Raw genomic sequence first — 11,791 nt, 5'->3', positions numbered from 1 at the left:
AACTCTGGGCGTTCAGCGCCAGGTTGGTGCCCATTTTGGGCGTTCAATGCCCCTGTGCTGCCATTTCTGGCGTTGAACGCCAGAACCATGCTTGTTCTGGGCGTTCAGCGCCAGGATGCTCCCATTCTGGGCATTCAGCGCCAGAACTATGCTCTGTTCTGGCGTTTGAACGCCAGACAGACGCTCCTCCAGGGTGTGATTTTTCTTCTGCTGTTTTTGATTCCGTTTTTGAATTTTTTGTTTATTTTGTGACTCCACATGATCATGAACCTAAGAAATCATGAAAAACAATAAAAATAAGAATTAGATAAACATTGGGTTACCTCCCAACAAGCGCTTCTTTAATGTCAATAGCTTGACAGTGGGCTCTCATGGAGCCTCACAGATGTGCAGAGCTTTGTTGAGACTCTCCAACACCAAACTTAGAGTTTGGATATGGGAGTTCAACACCAAACTTAGAGTTTGGTTGTGGCCTCCTAACACCAAACTTAGAGTTTGACTGTGGGGGCTCTGGTTGACTCTGCTGGGAGAGAAGCTTTTCCTGCTTCCTCTCCATGGTTGCAGAGGGGGATCCTTGAGTTTTGAATACAAGGGAGTTCTCATTCCAGTGAAGGAATATTTCACCTCTGTCAACATCAATCACAGCTCTTGCTGTAGCCAGGAAAGGTCTTCCTAGGATGATGGATTCATCCTCTTCCTTTCCAGTATCCAGGACTATGAAATCAGTAGGTATGTAAAGGCCCTCAACCTTTACTAATACATCTTCTACTTGTCCATAAGCCTGTCTTCTTGAGCTGTCTGCCATCTCTAATGAGATTTTAGCAGCTTGCACCCCATAGATTCCCAGTTTCTCTATTACAGAGAGGGGCATGAGGTTTATTCCTGAACCAAGGTCACACAGAGCCTTAAAGATCATGGTGCCTATGGTACAGGGTATTATGAACTTTCCAGGATCCTGTCTCTTCTGAGGCAATGTCAGTTGATCTAGATCACTTAGTTCATTGATGAACAAGGGAGGTTCAACTTCCCAAGCATCAATGCCAAATAATTTGGCATTCAGCTTCATGATTGCACCAAGGAACTTGGCAGTTTGCTCTTCAGTGACATCCTCATTCTCTTCAGAAGAGGAATACTCATCAGAGCTCATGAAGGGCATAAGGAGGTTCAATGGGATCTCTATAGTCTCTAGATGAGCCTCAGAGTCCTTTGATTCCCAAGAGGGAAGCTCCTTATTGATCACTGGACGTCCCAGGAGGTCTTCCTCCTTGGGATTCACGTCCTCTCCTCTCCTCACAGGTTCGGCCAGGGCACTTATGTCAATGGCCTTGCACTCTCCTTTTGGGTTCTCTTCTGTATTACTTGGGAGAGTACTAGGAGGGATTTCAGTGATCCTTTTACTCAGCTGGCCCACTTGTGCTTCCAGATTTCTAATGGAAGACCTTGTTTCATTCATGAAACTTACAGTGGCCTTAGATAGATCAGAGACTAGATTTGCTAAATTAGAAGCATTTTGTTCAGAGTTCTCTGTCTGTTGCTGAGTTGATGATGGAAAAGGTTTGCTATTGCTAAACCTGTTTCTTCCACCATTATTAAAGCCTTGTTGGGGCTTTTGATCCTTCCATGAGAAATTTGGATGATTTCTCCATGTTGAGTTATAGGTGTTTCCATAAGGTTCACCTAAGTAATTTACCTCTGCTATTGCAGGGTTCTCAGGATCATAAGCTTCTTCTTCAGAAGATGCTTCTTGAGTGCTGTTGGATGCAACTTGCATTCCATGCAGACTCTGAGAGATCATATTGACTTGCTGAGTCAATATTTTATTCTGAGCCAATATGGCATTCAGAGTATCAACCTCAAGAACTCCCTTCTTCATAGGCGTCCCATTACTCACAGGATTCCTTTCAGAAGTGTACATGAACTGGTTGTTAGCAACCATGTCAATGAGTTCTTGAGCTTCTGCAGGTATTTTCTTTAGGTGAATGGATCCACCTGCAGAAGTGTCCAGTGACATCTTTGATAGCTCAGATAAACCATCATAGAATATATCCAGGATGGTCCATTCTGAAAGCATGTCAGAAGGACACTTTTTGGTCAACTGTTTGTATCTTTCCCAAGCTTCATAGAGGGATTCACCTTCTTTCTGTCTGAAGGTTTGAACATCAGCTCTAAGCTTGCTCAGCTTTTGAGGAGGAAAGTACTTGGCTAAGAAAGCCGTGACCAGCTTATCCCAAGAGTTCAGGCTGTCTTTGGGTTGAGAATCCAACCATAATCTAGCTCTGTCTCTTACAGCAAAAGGGAAAAGCATGAGCCTGTAGACTTCAGGATCTATTCCATTAGTCTTAACAGTATCACATATCTGCAAGAATTCAGTTAAGAACTGAAAAGGATCTTCAGATGGAAGTCTATGAAACTTGCAGTTCTGCTGCATCAGAGAAACTAATTGAGGTTTCAGCTCAAAGTTGTTTGCTCCAATGGCAGGAATGGAGATGCTTCTTCCATGTAAATTGGAATTAGGTGCAGTAAAGTCACCAAGCATCCTCCTTTCATTATTATTATTTTCGCCTGCCATCTCCTCTGCCTGTTCGAAAATTTCTGAAAGGTTTTCTCTGGATTGTTGTATTTTAGCTTCTCTTAATTTTCTCTTCAGAGTCCTTTCAGGTTCTGGATCTGCTTCCACAAGAATGTTCTTATCCTTGCTCCTGCTCATACAAGGAAGAATGGACAGAAAAATAATAATAATAATAGAGATCCTTTATACCACAGTATAGGGATCCCTTTGTGAGTGGAAGAAAAGAGGGGGAGACAAAGAATGTGATGTAAAGGAAGAAGCAACTGTACGAATGGAAGAGATGTGAGATGAGATGTTAGGATATGAATGAATAAATAGAATAGGATGAGAGAGAAGGAATAATTTTCGAAAATTATTTTGAAAAGGAGTTAGTGATTTTTGAAAATAGTTTTTGAAAAATATTTAGTATTTTTTTTCGAAATTTTTTTTTTGAAATCAAAAATAAAAATAATTAGTTAAAAAAAAAGAAATTTTTGAAAAAGAGGGAGATATTTTCGAAAATTAGAAAGGGAGAATTAGTTAGGTGGTTTTGAAAAAGTTAAGAAACAAACAAAAAGTTAGTTAGTTAGTTGAAACAAATTTTGAAAAGATAAGAAGTTAGGAAGTTAGAAAAGATATTTTGAAAAGATATTTTTGAAAAAGATAAGATATTTTCGAAAATTAGAGAGAGAGAGAGTTAGTTAGGTGGTTTTGAAAAAGTTAAGAAACAAACAAAAAGTTAGTTAGTTAGTTGAAACAAATTTTGAAAACCAATTTTGAAAAGATAAGTAGTTAGGAGGTTAGGAAAGATATTTTTAAAAGATATTTTTGAAAAAGATAAGATAAGAAGATATTTTTGAAAAAATATGATAGAAATTAGTTTTGAAAAAGATTTGATTTTTAAAATCACAATTAATGACTTGATCCACAAGAAATCACAAGATATGATTCTAGAACTTAAAGTTTGAATCTTTCTTAACAAGCAAGTAACAAACTTCAAATTTTTGAATCAAAACATTAATTGATTATGTTATTTTCGAAAATTTGTGATAAAAATAAGAAAAAGATTTTTGAAAAATATTTTTGAAATTTTCGAAAATAACTAATAATTTTGAAAAAGATTTGATTTTTGAAAAAGATTTTGAAAAAGATAAGATTTTCAAATTGAAAATTTGATTTGACTCATTGGCAACAACTTGATTTTAAAAAATTTTTGAAAAAGTCAATCCAAATTTTCGAATTTGATGAGAGAAAAAGGGAAAGATATTTTTTTGATTTTTGAAATTTTTATGAAAAACATGAAAATTATGCAATGCATGAAATTTTTAGATCAAAACAATGAATGCATGCAAGAATGCTATGAATGTCAAGATGAACACCAAGAACACTTTGAAGAACATGATGAACATCAAGAACATATTTTTTGAAAAATTTTTAATGCAAAGAAAACATGCAAGACACCAAACTTAGAAATCTTTCATGTTTAGACTCTAAGAAACGAAAAATGCATATCATAAACATGAAAAGACACAAAACAAAAAATCATCAAGATCAAACAAGAAGACTTACCAAGAACAACTTGAAGATCATGAAGAACACTATGAATGCATGAAATTTTCGAAAAATGCTAGATGCATATGCATGTGACACCAAACTTATGATATGACTCAAGACTCAAACAAGAAACAGAAAATATTTTTGATTTTTATGATTTTCTAAATTTTTTGGATTTTTATGTTATATTTTTCGAAAATTATTGTGAAAAAATAAAAATAAGGATTCCAAAATTTTTAATATGAATTCCAGGAATCTTGCCATGTTAGTCTTAAAGCTCCAATCAAAGGGTCAGGCATGGCTTAATAGCCAGCCAAGCTTTAATCAAAATATGAGTGTAATTCAGACATGACAAGCCTAACATACTCATTACCAAAGGAATAGACATGGCTTTACAGCCAGCCAGGATGCAACATATAATTACATGGGCTGGAGTGATTAGTTGAATACCAATCCCAAAGTAGTTTGGGTATGGCTTTACAGCCAGATATGATTCAACATATTTCATGAAACACTAGAATTCATTCTTAAAAATTTTGAAGCCATAGAATAATTTATTTTGAAAAGATTTTTATTATTATTATTATTTTTTTTTTTTCAAAAACATATGAGAGATTTTTGAAAATATTTTTGAAAAAATTTTTGAAAAGAAAATAAAAAGAAAATTACCTAATCTGAGCAACAAGATGAACCGTCAGTTGTCCAAACTCGAACAATCCCCGGCAACGGCGCCAAAAACTTGGTGCACGAAATTGTGATTACACTTTAATTATGTAAAGTTTATGGCTCTTTCTTTCCCTGGCAATGGCGCCAAGAACATGGTGCCAATACCATGGTTCACAACTTCGATACAACTAACCAGCAAGTGCATTGGGTCGTCCAAGTAATACCTTACGTGAGTAAGGGTCGAATCCCACGGAGATTGTTGGTATGAAGCAAGCTATGGTCACCTTGTAAATCTCAGTTAAGTTGACTCATATGGGTTACAATATATTATGTAAATAAAACATAGAGTGGGGATAAAGGGATAGAGATACTTATGTAAATCATTGGTAGGAATTTCAGATAAGCGAATGGAGATGCTTTTCGTTCCTCTGAACCTCTGCTTTCCTGCTATCTTCATCCAATTAGTCTTACTCCTTTCCATGACTGGCTTTATGCAAGGGCATCACCGTTGTCAGTGGCTACATCCCCTCCTCTCAGTGAATCATATGCTCACGCACCCTGTCACGGCACGGCTATTCATCTGTCGGTTCTCGATCATGCCGGAATAGGATTTACTATCCTTTTGCGTCTGTCACTAACGCCCAGCACTCGCGAGTTTGAAGCTCGTCACAGTCATTCAATCATTGAATCCTACTCAGAATACCACAGACAAGGTTTAGACCTTCCGGATTCTCTTGAATGCCGCCATCATTCTAGCTTACGCCACGAAGATTCTGGTTAGGAGATCTAAGAGATACTCATTCTAGCTTAATTCATGTAGAACAGAAGTGTTTGTCAGGCACGCGTTCATAAGGGAGAAGGATGATGAGCGTCACACATAATCATCACCTTCATCACGTTCTTGGGTTCGAATGGATATCTTAGAAGCGAAATAAGAAGAATTGAATAGAAAATAGAAGTACTTTGCATTAATCTTTGAGGAACAGCAGAGCTCCACACCTTAATCTATGGAGTGTAGAAACTCTACCGTATGAAAATACATAAGTGAAGGTCCAGGCATGGCCGTGTGGCCAGCCCCTTGGTCTAAGAACAATGCGTTCCAAGATGGTATACAACTGATCAAAGATGCCTAATACAATAGTAAGAGGTCCTATTTATAATAAACTAGCTACTAGGGTTTACATGAGTAAGTATTTGATGTATAAATCCACTTCCGGGGCCCACTTGGTGTGTGCTTGGGCTTGGGCTTGAGTGTTACACGTGCAGAGGCCATTTGTGGAGTTGAACGCCAGTTTCTGTGCCAGTTTGGGCGTTCAACTCTGGTTTTGGATCCTTTTCTGGCGCTGGACGCCAGATTTGGGCAGAAGGCTGGCGTTGAACGCCAGTTTACGTCGTCAATTCTTGGCCAAAGTATGGACTATTATATATTTATGGAAAGCCCTGGATGTCTAATTTCCAATGCAATTGGAAGCGCGCCATTTCGAGTTCTGTAGCTCCAGAAAATTCACTTTGAGTGTAGGGAGGTCAGAATCCAACAGCATCAGCAGTCCTTTTTCAACCTCTGAATCTGATTTTTGCTCAAGTCCCTCAATTTCAGCCAGAAAATACCTGAAATCACAGAAAAACACACAAACTCATAGTAAAGTCCAGAAATGTGAATTTAACACAAAATCTATTAAAAACATCCCTAAAAGTAACTAGATCCTACTAAAAACATACTAAAAACAATGTCAAAAAGCGTATAAATTATCCGCTCATCAACCACGTTATGAGCTTCTGCAAGTTGAATAGGTTGTTAAGGGACTTCTTGCTGCAAATTGAATGGCTTCTTTATCCTATCTGATGCATGTCACTCAATACACTCAAAAGATACAAGTGCCACAATTGCGCTCCATATTGCACGATGCTGTAGGATGTCATTTGGATCTACAATATTCCCCATACAATCATGACTATACGGATTCCATACAAACTTCAAAAAACATAACAAAACAAAAATATAAAAAAAAACCTACTCCGTCTATAGGAATATCATCCAGTAATTGCTTGATATGAGATATGATCAACTTTTTGTATCCCTGAAATTGCAATCGCTAATCAATCCAGCTAAAATAATATGATAGTATATTATTCATAATCAATATATTTAAATAATATATTTAAAAACTATATATTAAACAATATATATTAAGTAATTTTACCTGCAGGCAAGCGAAAAGTGTTGTTGCAGTTGCAATGGTGCTTAGGAACGGTAACTGTTTCCAATCCCAAACACATAGCCATGCCAAAGGGCCATCCATATCCTTACAATCATAATATGACGCCCGACATAATGCTATATACAAGTGTGCTAGACAAGTTGATCCCCAACTAAAGCTCCTAATCTCAAAAATATTTTAGAGCAGGGGCAAAAACTTCCAATGGATCTACAATCCTGACTTGTCACAAAATAAGTTTGTCCCAAAAAAATAATATGTGGATCTTCACATACATCTGTCTCTCTGAGTGTGGTATCCAACTGCATGCGCCACTTTATGGTGCAGAACCATGCAAGTTTGACATCGTTTCCTTTATGATCACCTGTCATAGGTACAATGCCAAACTGCATCATAAATTCATTTTTGAGGCCAGCAGTGTTGCCATATGTAAATCCAGACACCGGCATAATAAATGTTGGGATTCTAAATATCATTACAATATCTTCTAACGTAATCATGCATTCACCATGTGAAAGATGAAAAGTATGTGTTTCTAGACACCACCGTTCAATCAAGGCATGTATAAGTGCATTGTGTAAAGTAAGAATCCACTATCCCGTAACTCCACTTCAACTCGGAAATTGTACGTATCTTGGTCAAGATATCTTGATTCCAAATTTTTTGAACCCTGCAACAAATAAAAAAAGTATAATAACAATAACAACAACAACAACAACAACAATAATAACAATAAATGAACAAATATAAAAAATAAATATATATGGTTGACGCTCAAGGTATTTAACAATGTGATCTTCAAGACGCGTAATGTCATGAACCATCTTTTGGTTTTATTCTTTCTAAAAAAAACTTATATTATATAATTTATATTTAATATATAACATAATATATGTTTTATAAATCAAAAGTTAAAAGTGCCATGATAAGGTTTTGGGGCTCTGCTAGGATTTTGGTGCTCTTTAGACTTTAGAGTTATAGTGTTCTAATTGAAATCAGTCGTATGCTACCCAAACCATGAATCCAGGAGGGGGTTCAGCACATGACAGCCTTGAGGATAGTGAGGGAGAAGCTGAAAATGTGGTATTTTTGGAAGAAGGCGACATCAAATCAGGGATAAATGCTTGTACCAATAGCTTGATGGGTAGACTGTTTGTAGATAAATTTTTTTTGGTTGGTACAATGGACGGAGCATTCAAAGCAATACAGGAAAGGCCGGAAGGCCTGAAGGATTTTGAGTGGCAGAGCGAGGGAATAATCAGTTTCAATTCTTTATTCAAATATGAGCTTGGCGTATTACAGATTGAAAAAGAATTTTCATGGTTATTTAAAGACTATGTTCTCCATGTGAAAAGGTGGGCTGAAACGGATCAAGGATCTGAGGTGACCATCCATTCGTTCCCGATATGGGTTCAGCTTTGGGGCCTCCCTAAGAGTTTTAAAACTGTGGAAAAAGGCTAGAAAGTAGGGTGTAGCATTGGTAAGGTACTAGAGGTTGGATTATATGAAGTTAGAGGTAAAGAAGCAATAATTGTGAAGGCCAAAATAGAACTTGATGTAGCAAAATGCATCAAAGACAATGCTAGGGTGGCAGGACCAGAGCAAAAGGTGTTTGAGATTGGGCTGAGGTATGAAAAGGTAGGCGAATTATGCACATACTATGCCAGAATAGGACACGAAGCAAGGATCTGCCTGATATTGATGAAAGACTCTACTACGGATTCTATTAAAGAAGATAAGGTAGGTGAATGGATCAAAGAAGACCAAACAGGCAGAAGAATTGCATCAGATAACTTTGAAAATCAGTTACATCCCACTCAGGAAGAGCAAAAAAGAGACTAACCAAAGAAAAAACCAATGCCCTCGTGGCTACTAAATAGCTTCTCGGGTCTTTCAATGAAGGGGCAATAAGAAGAGTCTAGTGATACTGAATCAACTCACATTGTTAAATTAAAAAATAATGAGAACAATAGATAAGTGGAGATGGATAAAGAACTGGTGTCAGAAGGCCATAATGTCTTGAATGAGGTACCTCCTCAACCTAACATGTTGTTAGCATACTCTACAGTCACTTCTAATGATAAAACAATAAAGATTTCTAGAGTGAAGTGAATGGCACGACGTGGAACCAGCAACTATTTAGCCAAAAGTGGAGTTAAAAGCGTTTCTAGAGGTACGGAGAATGAGAATCCACAGAAGAAGATTTGTATGGGAGAGGAACAAAAGGCCATTGTTGAGGTGGAGAGCACCAGCCGTAAATTGGCACCCGAGGCTCTATAAGAGTCCTATCTTGGAACTATTAGTGTTTTAGGATACTCTTGACATTCTGTAATTTAAAAGGGATAAGCAGATCCCACTCCTCTGAGATTAATTTTCTATGTAAAATCAAAAACCAATCTCGACAAGTAGAAAAGAAACTGCGAGCTTACGGTTTTAATAATTGGTTTCTATGTAATCTTGCGGGTTTGGCAGGTGGTCTTGCCTTGGCTTGGAAGGAAAGGACTGAGGTTGAGGTGATTAACTCAAATAATTTCTTTATAGCTGCATCGGTAAAAGACCCCTAAAGGAATGAAACGTGGTAACTCATTAGAGTATATTTGAGTTGTGTGGAATAGATGAGAAGTAGGCAGTTTGGGAAGATTTCTAACATGATTCAGCAAGTTAATAGGAGGGTTCTCATCTTTGGGGACTTTAATGCTATAAAGCAAAACCATGAAATATGGGAAGGTGGGGTTAAACCAGTCGTTTCCATTAATGAATTCTAACAACTTCATTGATGGAAATATTCTTATGGACCTCGGTATGATTGGTAAGGAGTTTACTTGGTCAAATCGGAGGAGGGGAAGTATTTAATAGAGGAAAGGCTGGACAGAGTTATGGCAACAGTCGATTGGGAAAGGAGTTATCTGGAAGCAACAGTCACTAAACTACAAGAGGATGGTTCTAATCATGCACCACTTCTCCTGGATACTAGCCCTTTTTCTCACCGTTCAAAAAGAAGGTTTAAGTTTCAGGAAAGATAGTGTGGCATGGACAAGGTGAATCAGCGTATTTCAGAGGCATAGAAATTAGTAATAGAGGGGTCAACAATGTTTATTCTAGCTAGGGGTGTTCAAAACCGATTCAAACCGAATAAAACCGATCAACCAAGCCAAAAACACCGAAAACCAAAAAATAAAAAAAAAATGATATTTTGCAGCTTTTTTGCGATTCAGTTCAATTTTTTGGTTCTGGTTTGGAAAACCCTAACCAAACCAAACCGGTTTACTAAAAAACTCCATATAAAACCAAACCCCCTTCCAGTAAGATACCCAGCTGCCAATCACTAAGAAACCGTAACGGACCTCAGTAACTCCCTCCTTTCTCCTTTCCACAGCTCCGAAAACTCCTCTTCCCACTCTCACGGTGCCATCGTTCTCTCAGTCCCTGACGTCGATGAATAGCACCCTCCCAGCGGCCCTTCCTCGCCACGATTTCCTCTTCTCAGTGCGGCCCTTTATCACCTTCCTTTCCTCGTCGCGCTTCCCTCACCCCAGCCCCACCCTTCCTTCATGCACAACAGCCGCCATCTCCTCCATCGTCCTCCATACCGTCATTTTGAAGAATGGTTTGTAGCGTCTTCGCTGCAATTCGCAGCGTCGTCGTCTTTATAGTTCGCTAGCACTTCACATCTCTGTGATTTGCAGTTCTAAATTTTTTGGATGTGACTATTTTTTGTTAGTTTTATTTTTTGGTTCTAATATGATACTTGTTTGTGTTTGGATTTGTTATTTTGATCTTTGGTTATGATTATTTGTTCTTGGTTGTGAGTTTTTGTTTAGAGTTTTGGATTTGATTATATCTTCTTGATTTTGATTTTGATTTTGATTGTATGTTCTATTATGAGTTTGTTATTATAGTTTTTTTTATGATTATTTATTTTGAATTCTTATTTTTGATTTAGGATTTTGTTTCTGTTTTGATTTTTTTGCTCTGATATTTGATTTTAGTACACTAGATATTGATAGAAGTTTAGAACGGGATATATTTTTGAATTAATTGGAAAATCGAACAAACCAAACCAAACCGAACCGATATTAATTGATTTGGTTTGGTTCGGATGGTCTTGGTAAAAAAATCAAACCAAATCGCAGTTTTAATAAATGATCGGATCGGATGACTTTTTCCTAAATAACCGAGCCAAACCGCACTGCGAATACCCCTAATTTTAGCACAGAAACTAAAACTCTGTAGGCACTCTTTAGTTCAATGGCAGCAAACATCTCGATCAAATTCAAAAAAATTGATTCCAGAGATTAAAGAGGAAATGGAAGCATTAAGGAATGCATGTATTCAACGGGGAGATTAGATTTGTGAGCTAGAGAAGATACTTAAAATGACATACTTAAACGTAGAAAGCTTTTGGAGGGATAAATCAAGAATTAAACGGCTTCACTTGGGTGATCGCAACACTGGCTTCTTCCATCAATATGCCAAACTCAGATGCAAGGATAACAAAATATGGAGGCTTAGGGGTTTGGACGGGATCATGGCTAGTTCTAATCAAGACATTGCAACAGTGGCTGAAGCCTATTTCAAAGAAATTTGAAGCAAAGGTGACAAAAGGTATGAACAGAAAACTAGTGAGGCCGATTACTATAGAGGAGGTTAAAAGGGCTACTTTTAGCATTCATCCCCAGAGCACCTCGGGAGAGGATGGTTTTAATGCTAAATTATTTCAATTTTATTTGAATTTAATTGGAAGTGATGTCTTCAGGACTGTCCAAAGTTTCTTTTCAGGGGAAAGGATCCTAAAGAGTTTCAATCA

At 37.4% G+C, this 11,791-nt stretch overlaps 1 non-coding gene across 1 annotated transcript; it reads left to right on the top strand.

Annotated features, from left to right (window-relative positions):
* The first annotated feature begins 2,065 nt into the window (after positions 1–2,065).
* Positions 2,066–2,173, top strand: LOC112730998 (small nucleolar RNA R71). The gene has a single exon (XR_003166794.1). It is a non-coding gene; the product is annotated as a small nucleolar RNA R71 (small nucleolar RNA).
* The last annotated feature ends 9,618 nt before the right edge of the window (positions 2,174–11,791 follow it).

Source organism: Arachis hypogaea, chromosome 12, assembly GCF_003086295.3.
Source record: "Arachis hypogaea cultivar Tifrunner chromosome 12, arahy.Tifrunner.gnm2.J5K5, whole genome shotgun sequence".
Lineage (NCBI taxonomy): Eukaryota > Viridiplantae > Streptophyta > Magnoliopsida > Fabales > Fabaceae > Arachis > Arachis hypogaea.
The sequence above is the reverse complement of the archived record's forward strand: the minus strand, read 5'-3'. Positions and strand labels throughout refer to the sequence as shown.